At 38.2% G+C, this 18,873-nt stretch overlaps 1 non-coding gene across 1 annotated transcript; it reads right to left on the reverse strand.

The window, feature by feature from the left end:
• Positions 1–8,418: 8,418 nt before the first annotated feature.
• LOC148567666 (small nucleolar RNA R71) lies at positions 8,419–8,526 on the reverse strand. Its single transcript, XR_015882209.1, has one exon. It is a non-coding gene; the product is annotated as a small nucleolar RNA R71 (small nucleolar RNA).
• Between the last annotated feature and the right edge of the window lie 10,347 nt (positions 8,527–18,873).

Consider the following 18,873-nt stretch of genomic DNA (forward strand, 5'->3'; position numbering starts at 1 on the left):
TTCAGTATTTTGATTCTTGAAGATAGCTACTTTATGAGTCTTGGCCGTGACCCTAAGCATTTTATTTTCCAGTATTACCACCAGATACATAAATGCCACAGACACATACTGGGTGAACCTTTTGAGATTGTGACTCAGCTATGCTAGAGTCCCCAGTTAGAGGTGCCCAGAGCTCTTAAGCACACTCTTTTTGCTTTGGACCACGACTTTAACCGCTCAATCTCAAGCTTTTCACTTGACACATTCATGCCATAAGCACATGGTTAGGGACAGCTTGGTTTAGTCACTTAGGCCAGGATTTTATTCCTGTGGGCCCTCCTATCCATTAATGCTCAAAGCCTTGGATCCTTTTTATTTTACCCTTGCCTTTTGGTTTAAAGGGCTATTGGATTTTTCTGCTTGCTTTTTCCTTTTTTTCTTTCTTTCTTTTTTTTTCGCCAATTTTTTTTGCAGCTTTGTCTATTCACTGCTTTTTCTTACTTTAAGAATCAATTTCATGATTTTTCAGATTATCAATAACATTTCTCTTTCTTCATTATTCTTTCAAGAGCCAACAATTTTAACATTCATAAACAACAAATTCAAAAATATGCACTGTTCAAGCATTCATTCAGAAAACAAAAATTATTGCCACCACATCAAAATAATTAGATTATTTTCAAGATGTAATTCGAAATTCATGTACTTCTTTTTCTTTTTCAGAAAACATTTTTTCATTTAAGAAAGGTGAAGGATTCATAGGACGTTTATAGCTTTAAGACATAGACACTAAACACTAATGATCATGTAATAAAGACACAAACATAGATAAAACATAAAGCATAATTTTTGAAAAAAATAGAAAAATAAGAACAAGGAAATTAAAGAACACCTTAGTGATGGCGGCTAGTTCTTTCTCTTGAAGATCTTATGGAGTGCTTGAGCTCCTCTATGTCTCTTCCTTGCCTTGGTTGCTCCTCCCTCATGGCTCTTTGGTTTTCTCTAATTTCATGGAGGATGATGGAATGCTCTTGGTGCTCCATCCTTAGTTGCCCCATGTTGGAGCTCAATTCTCCTAAGGAGGTGTTGATTTGCTATCAATAGTTTTATGGAGGAAAGTGCATCCCTTGAAGCATCTCAGGGATTTTTAGATGAGGAACTTCCTCATGCTCTTGTTGAGGTCCATGAGTGGGCTCTCTTCTTTGCTCCATCCTTTTCTTTGTGATGGGCTTGTCTCCTTCAATGAGGATGTCTTCAACTATGACAATTCTAGCTGAATTGCATACGGTGCAAATGAGATGAGGGAAGGCTAACATTGCCAAAGTAGAGGGCTTGTCCGCCACCTTGTAGAGTTCTAGGGATATGATCTCATGAACTTCTACTTCCTCTCCATTCATGATGCTATGAATCATGATAGTCCGGTCTATTGTAACTTTAGACCGGTTGCTAGTGGGAATGATAGAGCATTGGATGAACTCCAACCATCCCCTAGCCACGGGTTTGAGGTCAAGCCTTCTTAGTTGAACCGGCTTGCCTCTTGAGTCTCTCTTCTATTGATCTCCTTCCACCCAGATGTCCATGAGGACTTGGTCCAACCTTTGATCAAAGTTGACCCTTCTAGTGAAAGGGTGAGAATCTCCTTGCATGATTTGCAAGTTGAATGCCAACCTCACATTTTCTAGACTGAAATCCAAGTAATTCTCCCGAACCATTGTGAGCCAATTCTTTGGGTTCGGGTTCATACTTTGATCATGGTTCCTAGTGATCCATGCATTAGCATAGAACTCTTGAACCATTAAGTTTTCGACTTGTTGAATGGGGTTGGTGAGAGTTTTCCAACCTCTTCTTTGAATCTCATGTCGGATCTTCGGATATTCACTCTTTTTGAGCTTGAAGGGGACCTCAGGGATCACCTTTTTCTTGACCACAACATCATAGAAGTGGTCTTGATGCACTTTTGAGATGAATCTCTCCATCTCCCATGACTCGGAGGTGGAAGCAATTGTCTTCCCTTTCATCTTTCTAGAGGTTTCTCCGGCCTTAGGTGCCATTAGTGGTTATGGAAAAATAAAAAACTTTAGTCTTTCCCACACCAAACTTAGAATGGTTGCTCTTCCTCGAGCAAAAGAAGAAAGAAATGAGTAGAAGAAAAAGAAATGGAGGAGATGGAGGGAGGTGAGTGGTTCGGCCAAGGGAGAAAGAAGTGATTGTGATGTGAGAAAATGAAGGTAGTGAGGAGGGGTATTTATAGGGTAGGGGAGAGAGGGAATTCCGTCATGGTTGGGTGGGTTTGGGAGGAAAATGGTTTGAATTTGAATGGTGAGGTAGGTGGGATTTTATGATGGATGGATGTGAGTGGTGAAGAAATTATGGAGAAGAGGGTAAGATTTGATAGGTGAGGGGTATTTGAGGAAGAGGTATTGATGGGATTCGTCAAGGGTATTTGGGGAAGAGTGTTATGGAAAGGTGTGAAGAGAAGAGAAGAAGAGGTGGGATAGGTGGGGATCCTGTGGGGTCCACAGATCCTGAAGTGTCAAGGAAATCTACTTCCTGCACCATTCTGGCGTTCAAGCGCCCATTCTGTGCCAATCCTGGCATTTAACGCCAACTCTGCTACCTTTCCTAGCGTTAAAAGCCAGCCCTGCTACCTTTCCTGGTGTTAAACGCCACTCTGCTGCCCATTTCTGGCGTTTAACACCAGCCAGATGCCAGACAGCCCTTTCTGGCGTTAAACGCCCAGAGTGCTGCCCATTCTGGCATTCAACGCCTAGAATGCTACCAGGCTGGGCGTTAAATGCCCATTCTGCTATCCTTACTGTCGTTTAAATGCCAGTAAGCCTGTCCTCCAAGGTGTGCTATTTTTGATGCTGTTTTTCATTCTATTTTTTATTTTTTCAGTTGTTTTTGTGACTTCACATGATTATCAACCTAAAGAAAACATAAAATAACAATGGAAAATAAATAAATATAATTAAATAACATTGAGTTGCCTCCCAATAAGCGCTTCTTTAATGTCAATAGCTTGACAGGGAGCTCTTAGAGAGCTTCACAGAGACTCAGAGCCTGATGGTGGCCTCCCAATACCAAACTTAGAAGTTGAGTGTGGGGGCTCTGTTTGACTCTGTATTGAGAGAAGCTTTTCATGCTTCCTCTCCATGGTTACAGAAGAAGATCTTTGAGACTTAAACACAAGGTAGCCCTTATTCAATTGCAGGACTAACTCTCATCGGTCCACATTAATCACAGCTCTTGTTGTGGCTAGGAAGGGTCTTCCAAGGATGATGAATTCATCTTCATCCTTCCCAGTGTCTAGGATTATGAAATCAGTAGGGATGTAAAAGCCTTCAACCTTCACCAAGACAGCCTCTACAAGTCTATAAGCCTCTTTCCTTGAATTGTCTGCCATCTCTAGTGAGATTTTAGCAGCTTTTACCTCAAAGATCCCTAGTTTCTCCATTACAGAGAGTGGCATGAGGTTTATACTTGACCCAAGGTCACACAGAGCCTTCTTAAAGGTCATTGTGCCTATGGTGCAAGGTATTAAGAAGTTTTCGGGATCCGATTTCTTTTGAGGTAATTTTTGTTGAACCAAGGTATTTAGTTCATTGATGAGCAATGGAGGCTTATCCTTCCAAGTCTCATTACCAAATAACTTGGCATTCAGCTTCATGATTGCTCCTAGATACTGAGAAACTTACTTTTCAATAATATCTTCATCCTCTTCAGAGGAAGAATACCCATCAGAGCTCATGAATGGCAACAGTAAGTTTAGTGGAATCTCTATGATCTCTATACGAGCCTCAGATTCCTTTGGTTCCTCAATAGGGAACTCCTTAGTGGTTAGTGGACGTCCATTGAGGTCTTCCTCATTGGAAATCACTGCCTTTTGACTCTCTCCAGGTTTGGCCATGTTGGACGTGTTTATGGCCTTGCACTCTCCTTTTGGATTCTCTTCTGTATTGCTTGGGAGAGTACTAGGAGGAGTTTCAGTCACTCTTTTACTCAGTTGACCCACTTGTACCTCCAAATTTCTGATGGAGGACCTTGTTTTAGTCATGAAACTGAGAGTGGTCTTAGATAGATCAGAGACTATGGTTGCTAAGTCAGAGTGGCTCTGCTTAGAATTCTCTGTCTGTTGCTCAGAAGATGATGGAAAAGGCTTGCTATTGCCAAACCTATTTCTCCCACCATTATTATTGAAGCCTTGATTAGGCTTCTATTGATCCTTCCATGAGAAATTAGGGTGATTTCTCCATGAAGGATTATAGGTGTTTCCATAGGATTCTCCCATGTAATTCACCTCTTCCATTGTAGGGTTCTCAGGGTCATAAGCTTCTCCTTCAGGGGAGGTTTCTTTAGTACTGCCTGATACAGCTTGCATTTCAGTCAAATTCTAAGAAATCATATTGACTTTCTGAGTCAATATCTTGTTCTGAGCCAGTATGGTATTCAGAGTATCAATCTCAAGAACTCTCTTCTGAGTTGTCCCATTATTCACAGGATTTCTTTCAGAAGTGTACATGAATGAACTAGTTATTTGCAACCATCTCGATGAGTTTCTGGGCTTCTGCAGGCATCTTCTTTAGATGAAGAGATCCACCAGCAGAGTGGTCCAATGACATCTTGGATAATTCAGACAGACCATCATAGAATATACATATGATGCTCCATTCTAAAAACATGTCAGAAGGACACCTTCTGATCAATTGCTTGTATCTTTCCCAACCTTCAAAGAGGGATTCACCTTCCTTCTGTTTGAAGGTTTGGACTTCCACTCTAAGCTTGCTCAACTTTTGAGGTGGAAAGAATTTGGCCAAGAAAGCATTAACCAACTTTTCCCAAGAGTTCAGGCTATCTTTAGGTTGTGAGTCCAACCATGTCCTAGCTCTGTCTCTTACAGCAAAGGGGAAAAGCATAAGTCTGTAGACCTCAGGTTTGACCCCATTGGTCTTAACAGTGTCACAGATTTGCAAGAATTCAGCTAAGAACTGATGAGGATCTTCCAATGGAAGTCCATGAAACTTGTAATTCTGCTGCATTAGAGAAACTAATTGAGGCTTAAGCTCAAAGTTGTTTGCTCCAATTGCAGGAATTGAGATGCTTCTTCCACAGAAGTCAGAAGTAGGTGCAATAAAGTCACCAAGCATCTTCCTTGCATCTCCACCATTGTTATTGGGTTCGACCATCTCTTCTTCTTTTTTGAAAAATTATGTCAGGTCCTCTTCAGAGTGTTGTGCTTTAGCTTCTCTTAGCTTCCTCTTTAGAGTCCTTTCAGGTTCCGGATCAGTTTCAACAAGAATGTTCTTATCCTTGCTCCTGCTGATATGAAAAAGAAGAGAACAGAAATGAATAGGAAATGTCACAGTATAGAGATTCCTTTATGTGAGTAGAGAAATAGAAGAGTAGAATGAAGATGGGAGAAAAAAAGAATTCGAACACAGAGAGAGGGAGAGGGTTCAAATTTTTAAGAAGAAGAGAGGTGTTAAATAAATAAATAAATAGAAAGAGATGAGAGAGAGAAGAAATTTGAATTTTAAATTAAAAGAAAAGAAAAATATTTTTATTTTTTATTTTAATTATTGGTTAGTATTCGAAAATATGAAAAGAAATAAAATAAAATTTGAAAACTAAATAAATTAATTAATTAAAAAGATTTTTGAAAAAGTGGTTAGTGATTTTCGAAAATTGGAGAGAGAGAAAAGTAGTTTGGTGGTTTTGAAAAAGAGATGATTGAAATAGTAAACTTTTAAAATCAAACAAAAAGTCAAGTAGTTAATTGAAAAAGATTTGAAAATCAATTTTGAAAAGATAAGAAGCTAGAAAAGGATTTTGAAATTCAACTTTGAAAAAGATATGATTGAAATTTATTTTGAAAAAGATTTGAAGAGGAAATTAAAAAGATTTGATTTTTGAAATTAAAGTTGATTACTTGACTAGCAAGAAATTAAAAGATATGATTTTAGAATTTAAAGATAGATCATTTCTTAATAGGCAAGTAACAACTTGAAAAATTTTGAATCTAAACATTAATTGTTAGCAATTAATTTTGAAAATATGAAATAAAAATAAGGAAGAGATTTTGAAAATTAATTATTTAAAGTTTTCGAAAATATTAAGAAAAAATGAAAAAGATTTGATTTTTGAAAAAGATTTGAAAAGATAAAATTTTTATTTGAAATTTTGACTTAACTAAAAAGAAACAACTAAATTTTAAAAATTTTTGACCAAATCAAACCAAAATTTCGAAATTCATGAGAAGAACAAGGGAAAGATATATTTTTTATTTTTGAATTTTTAATGAGGAGAGAGAAAAACAACAAAAAGACTCAAATCATGAAAATTTAAAATCAAAACAAAAAATGCATGCAAGAACACTTTGAATGTCAAGATGAACACCAAGAACACTTTGAAGATCATGATGAACACCAAGAACATATTTTTGAAAATTTTTAAGAAAAGAAAAACATGCAAGACACCAAACTTAAAATTTTTTTAAATTTTAGACACTAATAATTCAAGAATGCCTATGAAAAATAAGAAAAGACACAAAACAAGAAGATGCAAAGATCAAATAAGGAAAATTATCAAGAACAACTTGAAGATTAATGAAGAACACATGCATGTGTTTTCGAAAATTTAAAGAAAAATTAAAAGGATGCAATTGACACCAAGAGAAAGTTTGGTGTCAATTGCATCTTTTTAATTTTCTTAAAATTTTCGAAAACTCATGCATTGTGTTCTTCATTGATCTTCAAGTTGTTTTTGATGATTTCCCTTGTTTAATGTTTACATTTTCTTATTTTGTGTCTTTTCTTATTTTTCATATGCATTCTTGAATTATTAGTGTCTAAAGATTAAAAATTTCTACGTTTGGTGTCTTGCATGTCTTTCTTTTCTTAAAAATTTTCAAAAATATGTTCTTAGTGTTCATCATGATCTTCAAAGTGTTCTTGGTGTTCATCTTGACATTCAAAGTGTTCTTGCATACATTTTTTGTTTTGATCTTAAACTTTTTATGTTTTGTGTTATTTTGTGTTTTTCTCTCTCCTTATTAAAATTTCAAAAATCAAAAATCATATCTTTCCCTTATTTTATTCATAAATTTCGAAATTTTGTGTTAATTTAGTCAAAAGTTTTAAATTTTAGTTGTTTCTTGTTAATCAAGTCAAAATTTCAAATTAAAAAAAATTCTATCTTTTTCAAATCTTTTTCAAAATCAAATCTTTTTCATTTTTCTTTCATGTTTTTCAAAAATTTTAAAAATTGATTTTCAAAATCTTTTTCTTAATTTTATTCCATATTTTTGAAATTAATGCTAACAATTAATGTTTAGATTCAAAAAGTTTCAAGTTGTTACTTGCCTATTAAGAAAGAATCAATCTTTAAATTCTAGAATCATATCTTTTAGTTTCTTATTAGTCAAGTAATCAACTTTAATTTCAAAAATCAAATCTTTTTAATTTCCTTTTCAAATCTTTTTCAAAATAAATTTCAATCATATCTTTTTCAAAACCACCTAACTACCTTCTCTCTCTCTAATTTTCGAAAACTACTATCCCTTTTTTCAAAATTCTTTTTAACTAACTAATTGTTTTAAATTCTAATTTTATTTTATTTCTCCTTTTAATTTTGGAATTATAACTAATAATTAATATAAAAATAAAAATATTTTTCTTTTCTTCTAAATTAAAATTCGAATACACTCTCTCTCTCATCTCTTTCTATTTATTTTATTTATTTACTAACACTTCTCTTCTTCTTATAATTCGAACCTACCACCTCTCTGTGTTCGAATTCTCTTCATTCTCTCTCTACCTCATTCTTCTACTCACATAAAGGAATCTCTATACTGTGACATAGAGGATTCCTCTTCTTTTCTGTTCTCTTCTTTTTCATATGAGCAAGAACAAGGATAAGAACATTCTTGTTGAAGATGATCCTGAACCGGAAAGGACTCTAAAGAGGAAGCTAAGAGAAGCTAAAGCATAACACTCTGGAGAGGACCTAACATAAATTTTCGAAAAAGAAGTAGTTATGGCAGCCGAAAATAACAACAATGGTGGAGATGCAAGGAAGGTGCTTGGTGACTTTACTGCACTAACTTCTGACTTCTATGGAAGAAGCATCTCAATTCCTACAATTATAGCAAACAACTTTGAGATAAAATCTCAATTAGTTTCTCTAATGCAGAAGAATTGCAAGTTTCATGGACTTTCATTGGAAGATCTTCATCAGTTCTTAGCTGAATTCTTGCAAATCTGTGACACTGTTAAGACCAATGGAGTTAATCCTGAGGTCTACAGGCTTATGCTTTTCTCCTTTGCTGTAAGAGACAGAGCTTGGACATGGTTGGACTCACAACCTAAAGAAAGCCTGAACTCTTGGAAAAAGTTGGTCAATGCTTTCTTGGCCAAATTCTTTCCACTTCAAAAGTTGAGCAAGCTTAGAGTGGAAGTCCAAACCTTCAGACAGAAGGAAGGTGAATCCCTCTATGAAGCTTGGGAAAGATACAAGCAATTGATCAGAAGGTGTCCTTCTGACATGCTTTCAGAATGGAGCATCCTATGTATATTCTATGATGGTCTGTCTGAATTATCCAAGATGTCATTGGATCACTCTGCTGGTAGATCTCTTCATCTGAAGAAGACGCCTGCAGAAGCCCAGGAACTCATTGAGATGGTTGCAAATAACCAGTTCATGTACACTTCTGAAAGAAATCCTGTGAATAATGGGACAACTTAGAAGAAAGGAGTTCTTGAGATTGATACTCTGAATGCAATATTGGCTCAGAATAAAATATTGACTCAGCAAGTGAATATGATTTCATAGAATTTGACTGAAATACAAGCTGCATCAGGCAGTACTAAAGAAACCTCCCCTGAAGGAGAAGCTTATGACCCTGAGAACCCTGCAATGGAAGAGGTGAATTACATGGGAGAATCCTATGGAAACACCTATAATCCTTCATAGAGAAATCACCCTAATTTCTCATGGAAGGATCAACAGAAGCCTAATCAAGGCTTCAATAATAATGGTGGGAGAAATGGGTTTGGCAATAGCAAGCCTTTTTCATCATCTTCTGAGCAACAGACAGAGAATTCTAAGCAGAGCCACTCTGACTTAGCAACCATAGTCTCTGATCTATCTAAGACCACTCTCAGTTTCATGACTAAAACAAGGTCCTTCATCAGAAATTTGGAGGTACAAGTGGGTCAACTGAGTAAAAGAGTGACTGAAAAGGCAGTGATTCCCAGTGAGGAAGACCTCAATGGACGTTCACTGCCACTAAAGAGTTCCCCAATGAGGAACCAAAGGAATCTGAGGCTCATATAGAGACCATAGAGATTCCACTGAACTTACTGTGGCCATTCATGAGCTCTGATGAGTATTCTTCCTCTGAAGAGGATGAAGATATTATTGAAGAGTAAGTTGCTCAGTATCTAGGAGCAATCATGAAGCTGAATGCCATGTTATTTGGTAATGAGACTTGGGAGGATGAACCTCCATTGCTCATCAATGAACTGAATGCTTTGGGGCAACTAAAGTTACCTCAGAAGAAACCAGAGCCTGGAAAGTTCTTAATACCTTGTACCATAGGTACCATGACCTTTAAGAAGGCTCTGTGTGACCTGGGATCAGGAATAAACCTCATGCCACTCTCTATAATGGAGAAACTAGGGATCTTTGAGGTACAAGCTGCTAAATTCTCACTAGAATTGGCAGATAAATCAATGAAATAGGCTTATGGACTTGTAGAGGATGTCTTAGTGAAGGTGGAAGGCCTGTACATCCCTGGTGATTTCATAATCCTAGACACTGGAAAGGATGAGAATGAATCCATTACCCTTGGAAGACCCTTCCTAGCCACAGTAAGAGCTGTGATTGATGTGGACAGAGGAGAGTTGGTCCTTCAATTGAATGAGGACCACCTTATGTTTTAGGCTCAAGGATCTTCTTCTATAACCATGGAGAGGAAGCATGAAAAGCTTATCTCAATTCAGAGTCAAACAGAGCCCCCACAGTAAGAGCTATGAGTCTCTGTAAAGCTCTCTAAGAGCTCAATGTCAAGCTATTCACATTAAAAAAGCGCTTATTGCAAGGCAATCCAATGTTATTTAATTATATTTATTTGTTTTCCATTGTTCTTTTATATTTTCTTTAGGTTGATGATCATGTGAAGTCACAAAAACAACTGAAAAAACAAAAACAGAATAAAAAATAGCATCAAAAATAGCACACCTTGGAGGACAGGCTTACTGGCATTTAAACGCCAGTAAGGATAGCAGAATGGGCGTTTAATGCCCAGCTTGGCAGCATTCTAGGTGTTAAATACCTGAATGGGCAGCACTCTGGGCGTTTAACATCAGAAAAGGGTATCTGGCATCTGGCTGGCGTTAAACGCCAGAAAGGGGCAGCAGACTGGCGTTTAACGCTAGGAAAGGTAGCAGAGCTGGTGTTAAACGCTAGGATTGGCACACAGTGGGCGTTTAAATGCCAGAATGGTGTAGAGAGCAGAATTCCTTGACACCTTAGGATCTGTGGACCCCACGAGATCCCCACCTACCCCACTTCTTCTTCTCTCTTCTTCACACCTTTCCATAACACTCTTCTCCAAATACCCATGACCAATCCTATCAATAACTCTTCCCCAAATACCCTTCACCTATGAAATCTAACCCTCTTCTCCATAATCTCTTCACCACTCACATCCATCCATCATAAAATCCCACCTACATTACCATTCAAATTCAAACTATTTCCCTCACAAACCCACCCTATCATGACCGAATTCCCTCTCTCCCCTACCCTATAAATACCCCTCCTCACTACCTTCACTTTCACACATCACAAACAATTATTTTCCCCCTATGCCGAAACCAACACTACCCTCCATCTCCTCCATTTCTTCTTCTTTTACTCATTTCTTTCTTCTTTTGCTCGAGGACGAGCAAAACTTCTAAGTTTGGTATGGAAAAAGCTCTGCTCTTTTTTGTTTTTTCATAACCATTAATGGCACCTAAGGCCAAAGAAACCTCTAGAAAGAGGAAAGGGGAGGCAATTGCTTCCACCTCCGAGTCATGGAAGATGGAGAGATTCATCTCAAAGGTCCATCAAGACCACTTCTATGAAGTTGTGGCCATGAAAAAGGTGATCCCCGAGGTCCCCTTCAAGCTCAAAAAGAGTGAATATCCAGAGATCCGACATGAGATTCAAAGAAGAGGTTGGAAAACTCTTACCAACCCAATCCAACAAGTCGGAATCTTAATGGTTCAAGAGTTCTATGCTAATGCATGGATCACTAGGAACTATGACCAAAGTATCAACCCAAACCCAAAGAATTGGCTCACAATGGTTCGGGGGAATTACTTGGATTTCAGTCCGAAAAATGTGAGCTTAGCATTTAACTTGCCAATGATGCAAGGAGATCCTCACCCTTTCACTAGAAGGGTCAACTTTGATCAAAGGTTGGACCAAGTCCTCATGGACATCTGTGTGGAAGGAGCTCAATGGAAAAGAAACTCAAGAGGAAAGTCAGTTCAATTAAGAAGGCTTGACCCTAAGCCCGTGGCTAGAGGATGGTTGGAGTTCATCCAACACTCTATCATTCCTACTAGCATCCGGTCTGATGTTACAATAGACCGGGCTATCATGATTCACAGTATCATGAATGGAGATGAAGTAGAAGTTCATGAGATCATATCTCTAGAACTATACAAGGTGGCTGACAAGCCCTCCACTTTGGCAAGATTAGCCTTCCCTCATCTCATCTGTCACCTATGCAATTCAGCTGTAGTTGTCATAGAGGAAGACATCCTCATTGAAGAGGACAAGCCCATCACTAAGAAAAGGATGGAGCAAACAAGAGAGCCCACTCATGGACCTCAACAAGAGCATGAGGAAGTTCCTCATCATGAAATCCCTGAGATGCCTCAAGGGATGCACTTTCGTCCACACAATTATTGGGAGCAAATCAACATCTATTTAGGAGAATTGAGTTCCAACATCGGGCAATTAAGGATGGAGCACCAGGAGCATTCCATCATCCTCCATGAAATTAGAGGGGACCAAAGAGCCATGAGAGAGGAGCAACAAAGGCAAGGAAGAGACATTGAGGAACTCAAGCACTCCATAAGATCTTCAAGAGGAAGAACTAGCCGCCATCACTAAGGTGGACCCGTTCTTTAATTTCCTTGTTCTTATTTTCCTGTTTTTTGATTTTTATGCTTTATGTTTTATCTATGTTTGTGTCTTTATTACATGATCATTAATGTCTAGTATCTATGTTTTAAAGCTATGAATGTCCTATGAATCCTTCACCTTTCTTAAATGAAAAAAAAATATTTTCTGAAAAAGAAAAAAAAGTACATGAATTTCGAATTACATCTTGAAAATAATCTAATTATTTTGATGTGGTGGCAATACTTTTTGTTTTTTGAATGAATACTTGAACAGTGCATTTTTTTATATTGTTGTTTATGAATGTTAAAATTGTTGGCTCTTGAAAGAATAATGAAAAAGGAGGAATGTTATTGATAATATGAAAAATCATATAATTGATTTTTGAAGCAAGAAAAAGTAGTGAAAAGCTTGCAGAAAAAAGAAAGAAAGAAAAAGAAAAAGCAAGCAGAAAAAGCCAAAAGCCCTTTAAAACAAAAGGCAAGGGTAAAAAGGATCCAAGACTTTGAGCATCAATGGATAGGAGGGCCCAAAGGAATAAAATCTTGGCCTAAGCGGCTAAACCAAGCTGTCCCTAATCATGTGCTTGTGGCGTGAAGGTGTCAAGTGAAAAGCTTGAGACTAAGCAGTTAAAGTCATGGTTCAAAGCAAAAAGAGTGTGCTTAAGAGCTCTGGGCACCTCTAACAGGGGACTCTAGCAAAGCTGAGTCACAATCTGAAAAGGTTCACCCAGTTATGTGTCTGTCGCATTTATGTATCCGGTGGTAATACTGAAAAACAAAATGCTTAGAGTCACGGCCAAGACTAATAAAGTAGCTGTGTTCAAGAATCAACATACTGAAATAGAAGAATCAATAACACTATCTGAATTTTGAGTTCCTATAGATGCCAATCATTCTGAACTTCAAAGGATAAAGTGAGATGCCCAAACTATTCAGAAGCAAAAGACCACTAGCCCTGCCCATCTAATTGGAACTGAGCTTCATTGATATTTGGAATTCATTGTATTTTCTCTTCTTTTTATCCTATTTTGTTTTTAGTTGCTTGGGGACCAGCAACAATTTAAGTTTGGTGTTGTGATGAGCGGATAATTTATACCCTTTTTGGCATTGTTTTTACATAGTTTTTAGTATAATTTAGTTACTTTTTATTATATTTTTATTAGTTTTTATTCAAAAATCACATTTCTGGATTTTACTATGAGTTTTTGTGTTTTTCTGTGATTTCAGGTATTTTCTGGCTGAAATTGAGGGACCTGAGCAAAAATCTAATTCAGAGGCTGAAAAAGGACTGCAGATGTTGTTGGATTCTGACCCTCCTACCCTCGAAGTGGATTTTCTGGAGGTACAGAAGCCCAATTGGCACGCTCTTAACTGTGTTGAAAGGTAGACATCTTGGGATTTCCAGCAATATATAATAGTCCATACTTTGTCTGAGATTTGATGGCCCAAACTGGCGTCCAAAGCCAGCGTAAAACTTTCTGGCGTAAAACACCCAAACTGGCTCCAGAATTGGAGTTAAATGCCTAAATTGGCACCCAAGCTGGCGTTTAACTCCAGGAACAGCCTATGCACGAAAAAGCTTCAATTCTCAGCCCAAGCACACACCAAGTGGGCCCCAAAAGTGGATTTCTGCACTATCTGCACTTAGTTACTCACTTTCTATAAACCCTAGTTACTAGTTTAGTATAAAAACTACTTTTAGAGATTTATTTTACGTCTTTTGACCATCTTTTGGAATCAGATGTAACTTTTATCATTGTTCACGTTTGGAGGCTGGCCTCACAGCCATGCCTAGACCATTTTCACTTATGTATTTTCTATGGCGGAGTTTCTACACCCCAGAGATTAAGGTGTAGAGCTCTGCTGTTTTTCATGAATTAAGACCATTTTCACTTATGTATTTTCTATGGCGGAGTTTCTACACCCCAGAGATTATGGCGGAGTTTCTATTGTTTTTCTTTCAATTCATGCCTACTTCTTCTCCAAGATATACTCTTGTACTTAATTCAGTTAAGTCAGAATGAAGGGGTGACCCGTGATAATCACCCACTATCTTCGTTACTCGCTTAGCCAAGATCCGCGTGCCTGACAACCACAAGCGGTCTACATGATGTTCAACGTAGTCATTGGACGACAGTCGGAGTATATTCTCTTGGGTATCTGATACACGGACCGAGTCCATGAGATTAGTATCTTCGTGGTATAGGCTAGAATAATTAGCAGCATTCCTGGGATCCGGAAAGTCTAAACCTTGTCTGTGGTATTCTGAGTAGGATCTGGGAAGGGATGACTGTAAAGAGCTTCAAACCTGCGAATGTTGGGCGCAAGTGACAGTGTGCAAAAGGATCAATGGATCCTATTCCGACGATAGTGGGAACCGACAGATGATTAGCCATGTCGTAGCTGTACCTGGTATTTTTCATCCGAGACGAAAAATCCGACAGTTGATTAGCCGTGCAGAAACCGTAGAGGACCATTTTCACTGAGAGGATCCTATAGCTTGCCATGGAAGGAAGTAACGCATGGTTGGAAGAAGGCAATAGGAAAGCAGAGGTTCAGAAGCAACAAAGCATCTCCAAATGCTTATCTGAAATTCCCAACAGTGAATTACATAAGTAACTTTTATTTTATGTTTTATTTATCTTTTAATTATCAAAAGCTCATAACCATTTGAATCCACCTGACTGAGATTTACAAGGATGACCATAGCTTGCTTCAAGCCGACAATCTCCATGGGATCGATCCTTACTCACGTAGGGTTTATTTCCCACACCAGGCATAGTGCCCGCACCAGGCCAGCACAACTTTCGGCCAGACACCTCTTTACGCCGATTTGTAGGGTCACGCGTACGCGTGGGTGATGCGTACGCGTGGAAGGCTGCTTTTGCAATTGACGCAGACGCGTCAAGGACGCGTTCGCGTGGGCGTGTTTGTGCCTGAGGCACGCCTCCAGCCACGCTCCCGCACAACTCTCTGTAAGGTTTAGCGTCGCATGTGACGCCACACGCACGCATGGGATGCGCGCTTTTTTTTTATGTGTATGCAGATGCAAATGCAGAATGCAGGTGAATATGCAGAAATTATGAATGAACACTAGTAAAAATAAAATAAAATAAGATTAAAAATAAAAAGGAACGATTATACCATGGTGGGTTGTCTCCCACCTAGCACTTTTAGTTATAGTCCTTAAGTTGGACATTCGGTGAGCTCTTTGTCATGGTGGCTTGTGCTTGAACTCATGCAGGAATCCCCACCAATGTTTGCAATTCCAATATCCTCTGGGTTCCCACACTAGTTGCATAAATCCTTCAAGCAAGTTAAAGTAAGTGACAAGGCCCCAAGAGTGTTGATTGCCAGAATGAATTCTGGGGTCCCAAACCTTGATTTTGCACCTGTCTTCTTGTTGATCATCATTTTTCCACTTGGGTGGTGAACAGTCAGAATTCTTTCAAAGACATCCAAACAATTTTCTAGACCCATTCAATTGAGAATTATACCAACCCTTATACTTCAATTTGGAGCATGCAACCATATTGAACCTTGCATGATAACTCTTACCACTAACCATCTCCCTCTTACTCTTATAGCCACAAAGAGCTCTAAGTTGCCCATCCGTCTCAAGCAAAGCATATTCAAGTGGGCTAATTAAGCTTAGAGATGAAAGATTTACCCACTTAAATGAAGGAATGGACGGTGATAGCTTTGGGGGAGAGGTCTCCAACAACTTTGGCAAGGTAATTTCCAGCTCCATTCCCTTGAGCTCTTCCTTGACAACTTCCACCTCTTTGCAAGCTTCTTCAATTTCAACCTCTTCCTCTTGGTAGCTTTCTTCCAATTCGATCTCTTCTTCATTGTTCACCAAGGGCATGGGAGGTTGTGCTTCTTCTTCTTTAATCTCCATGTCAAGTCCAATGGGAGAGGGTTCAAATGTAGATAAGAATTCATTAATGATTGAATCCATCTCTTGATCATCCCCTTCAAAATCTTCAACCATGATATGCCTTGGAAATTGTACACCCTCCTCAACATCAAATTCAAACTCCTTAGAAGGGGGCTCTATGACTGGGCTTTCCCATGGACGTTCTGCATCTCCTAAGTCTTCGACCACTTCTTCCTCTTCAATAATTCCGGCTTCCTCCACTTATTCCAGTACAAAGTCATGCTCCTTACTGTCCACCAGAGTTTCTAGTGTCTCCTTCGTGCTACGTTCTTTATTAGATTCTCCACATGAAGCCATGGGAGTTCCTTGAGTGTCCGAATGTTTGGAAGGTAATTGATTTATCGCTTGCTTCAGTTGATGAAGGGTTGTATGAAATTGATCTACTGTTTCCTTGAGGCGAGCCTGCGATTCTTGGGTCGATGGATATGGACATGGTGCATATAGGAGTGGTGGTTCTTGGGGGTAATTGGATTGGAATTGGGGTGGATAAGGTTTTGGGTCATATGGAGGTGAATGGTTATAGGTGGCTCGTGAGTATGGTGGTTCAAAGCTATGTTGAGGAGGTGGTTCATTGGCATATGATGGAGCTTATTGGTAACTACAAGGAGGTCCACCATGTCTATCATCTTGGTACACACCTCAGAATGGCTCTTGACCATAGTAAATTGGTGGAGGTTGGTTGTCACGAAAAGGTCCACCATGACTATTGTCTTAGCATGCATTGTAAGATGGTCGTTGTCCATGGTACCTTGGAAGGTGTTGTTGCTGAAAGGGTTGATCAGATGCTCGTGGCTCCTTCCATCTTTGATTGTTTCGACCTTGATGTATGTTCCTGTTATAGCTTCCATTCCTTTCAACAACATTAGAACCAAACTCAAAGCGACGGGGGTGAGAACTCATAGTAACTAATAAAAATTAAAAACAAAAATAAAAACAAATAAACAAGCAAAATAAAAATATTTACAGTAACCAATAATAAGGCACACGTTTGTAATTCCCCGGCAACGGCGACATTTTGACGAGCGGATTCTTGCCAGTAAAGAATTTCACAAAAATAATCGTGTTGTAAGTATAGTTCTAAACCAGCAAAGAATCCTTTCGTACAAAAGTTTTGGTTGTCACTTAAGCAAACCCAATAAAATTGATAACCGAAGTATTGAAAACTCGGGTCGTCTCTCAAGGAATCGCAGGGAAGTGTGTTTATTATTGGTTATGGAAAAAGGTATATTTTTGGGTTTTTTGAAATAAGAAACAAGTGATTTAAATGGCAAGAAAAATAAATTAATAATTATAAAGACTCTTGCCAAGGTATGAGAACTGGAAATCCCATCCTAGTTATCCTTATCAGGCGTGATGAGAATTGTTTATCGCTCTCACTTAGTTAACCCTTACTAAATAAAGAAAAGTCAAGTGGACCAATCAATTTGATCCTGAAGTCCTAGTCAACTCCTGTGGAAAGACTAGCTTTAGAACGATCCAAATCAATCAGTGAATTCCAATTTTCAATCAACAGTTGAGTTTGATAACTCAAGTGTCACCAATTACTCAACCAAAGCAAAAGGGGAAAAAATCTAAATTAAATTGGAAGCATCAATAATATAAATAGGAGAAAAGCAATCATAAATCTGAAATACCTCAAATTTCATTAAATAGAATATTCAAATCTAACATGAAGAGTTCATAAGCCAATTTGGCTAAGTAATTACCAAGTGAAATAGAGAAACCAAAGCATTAGAATAAATAAAAGTAGAAGAGAAACATAAATTAAAGGAATATTGAACCTGGAACTTGAGAAGAAGTAATCCTAAAACTAAGAGAAATCCTAATCCTAAAACCTAAGAGAGAGGAGAGAGCCTCTCTCTCTCTAAAACTACATCTAAAACTTAAAATTGTGAATTATGAATGTTGTATTTTTGAATAAATGGATTCCCCCACCTTATAGCCTATAATCTGTGTTTTCTTGGCCGAAAACTGGGTCAGAAACTGCCCAGAAATTGTGCCCTGCGATTTCTGATACGTACTGACCGCTGCAAAGTCACGCGTACGCGTCGTCCACGCGTACACGTGGATTGCATATTTTCTAGGTCATGCGTCCGCGTGATCCACACGTGCACGTCTATGCGCTTGCGCGTGCTCTCTCTCTTTCTTTTTCTCTTTTTTTTTTTAATGAGCATCAAAAAGAGCTCATAACCTTCTCATCCTTCTCTGAAACTCTAAACTAGCTAAGATTCAAGATTAAGCACATTTTGAAACATAGGGGATTTTTCAAATAACTTGAGAAAACTTGCAATTCAAGCAAAAACTCAATTCAAAGATTCATCCCTTATTAAAGCATAGAATGCATAAACACCTTAGCAAGCAAATGAAAATATACCAAGAAGTAAAGAAACTATATACAATGGAACCCAATTCATTCATTCATTATATCTACAAGAGAATGGAAAGAGTTTACCATGGTGAGGTGTCTCCCACCAAGCACTTTTAGTTTAAGTCCTTAAGTTGGACATTGGGAGGCTTCTTGTCAAGGTGGCTTATGCTTGTATCCATCCTTGAACCTCCAAGAGTGCTTGTCCTTCAATTGGTTGTTAGAAGTTCCAACCTTCTTCATTAAGCTTTGGTGAGGTCCTCTCCAAGACGTGAGCTCCCGAGATTGACTATCATGGAAGCACCAAACTACTCTCCTAGACCCATTTAATTGAGTATTACACCAATCCATGCTCTCCAATTTTGAGCTTCCCATCATAATGAACCTAGATTTAGAACGCCAACCACTAA

Source organism: Arachis ipaensis, chromosome B4 (genome assembly GCF_059453495.1).
Source record: "Arachis ipaensis isolate K30076 ecotype BB chromosome B4, ASM5945349v1, whole genome shotgun sequence".
In the NCBI taxonomy this organism is placed as follows: domain Eukaryota; kingdom Viridiplantae; phylum Streptophyta; class Magnoliopsida; order Fabales; family Fabaceae; genus Arachis; species Arachis ipaensis.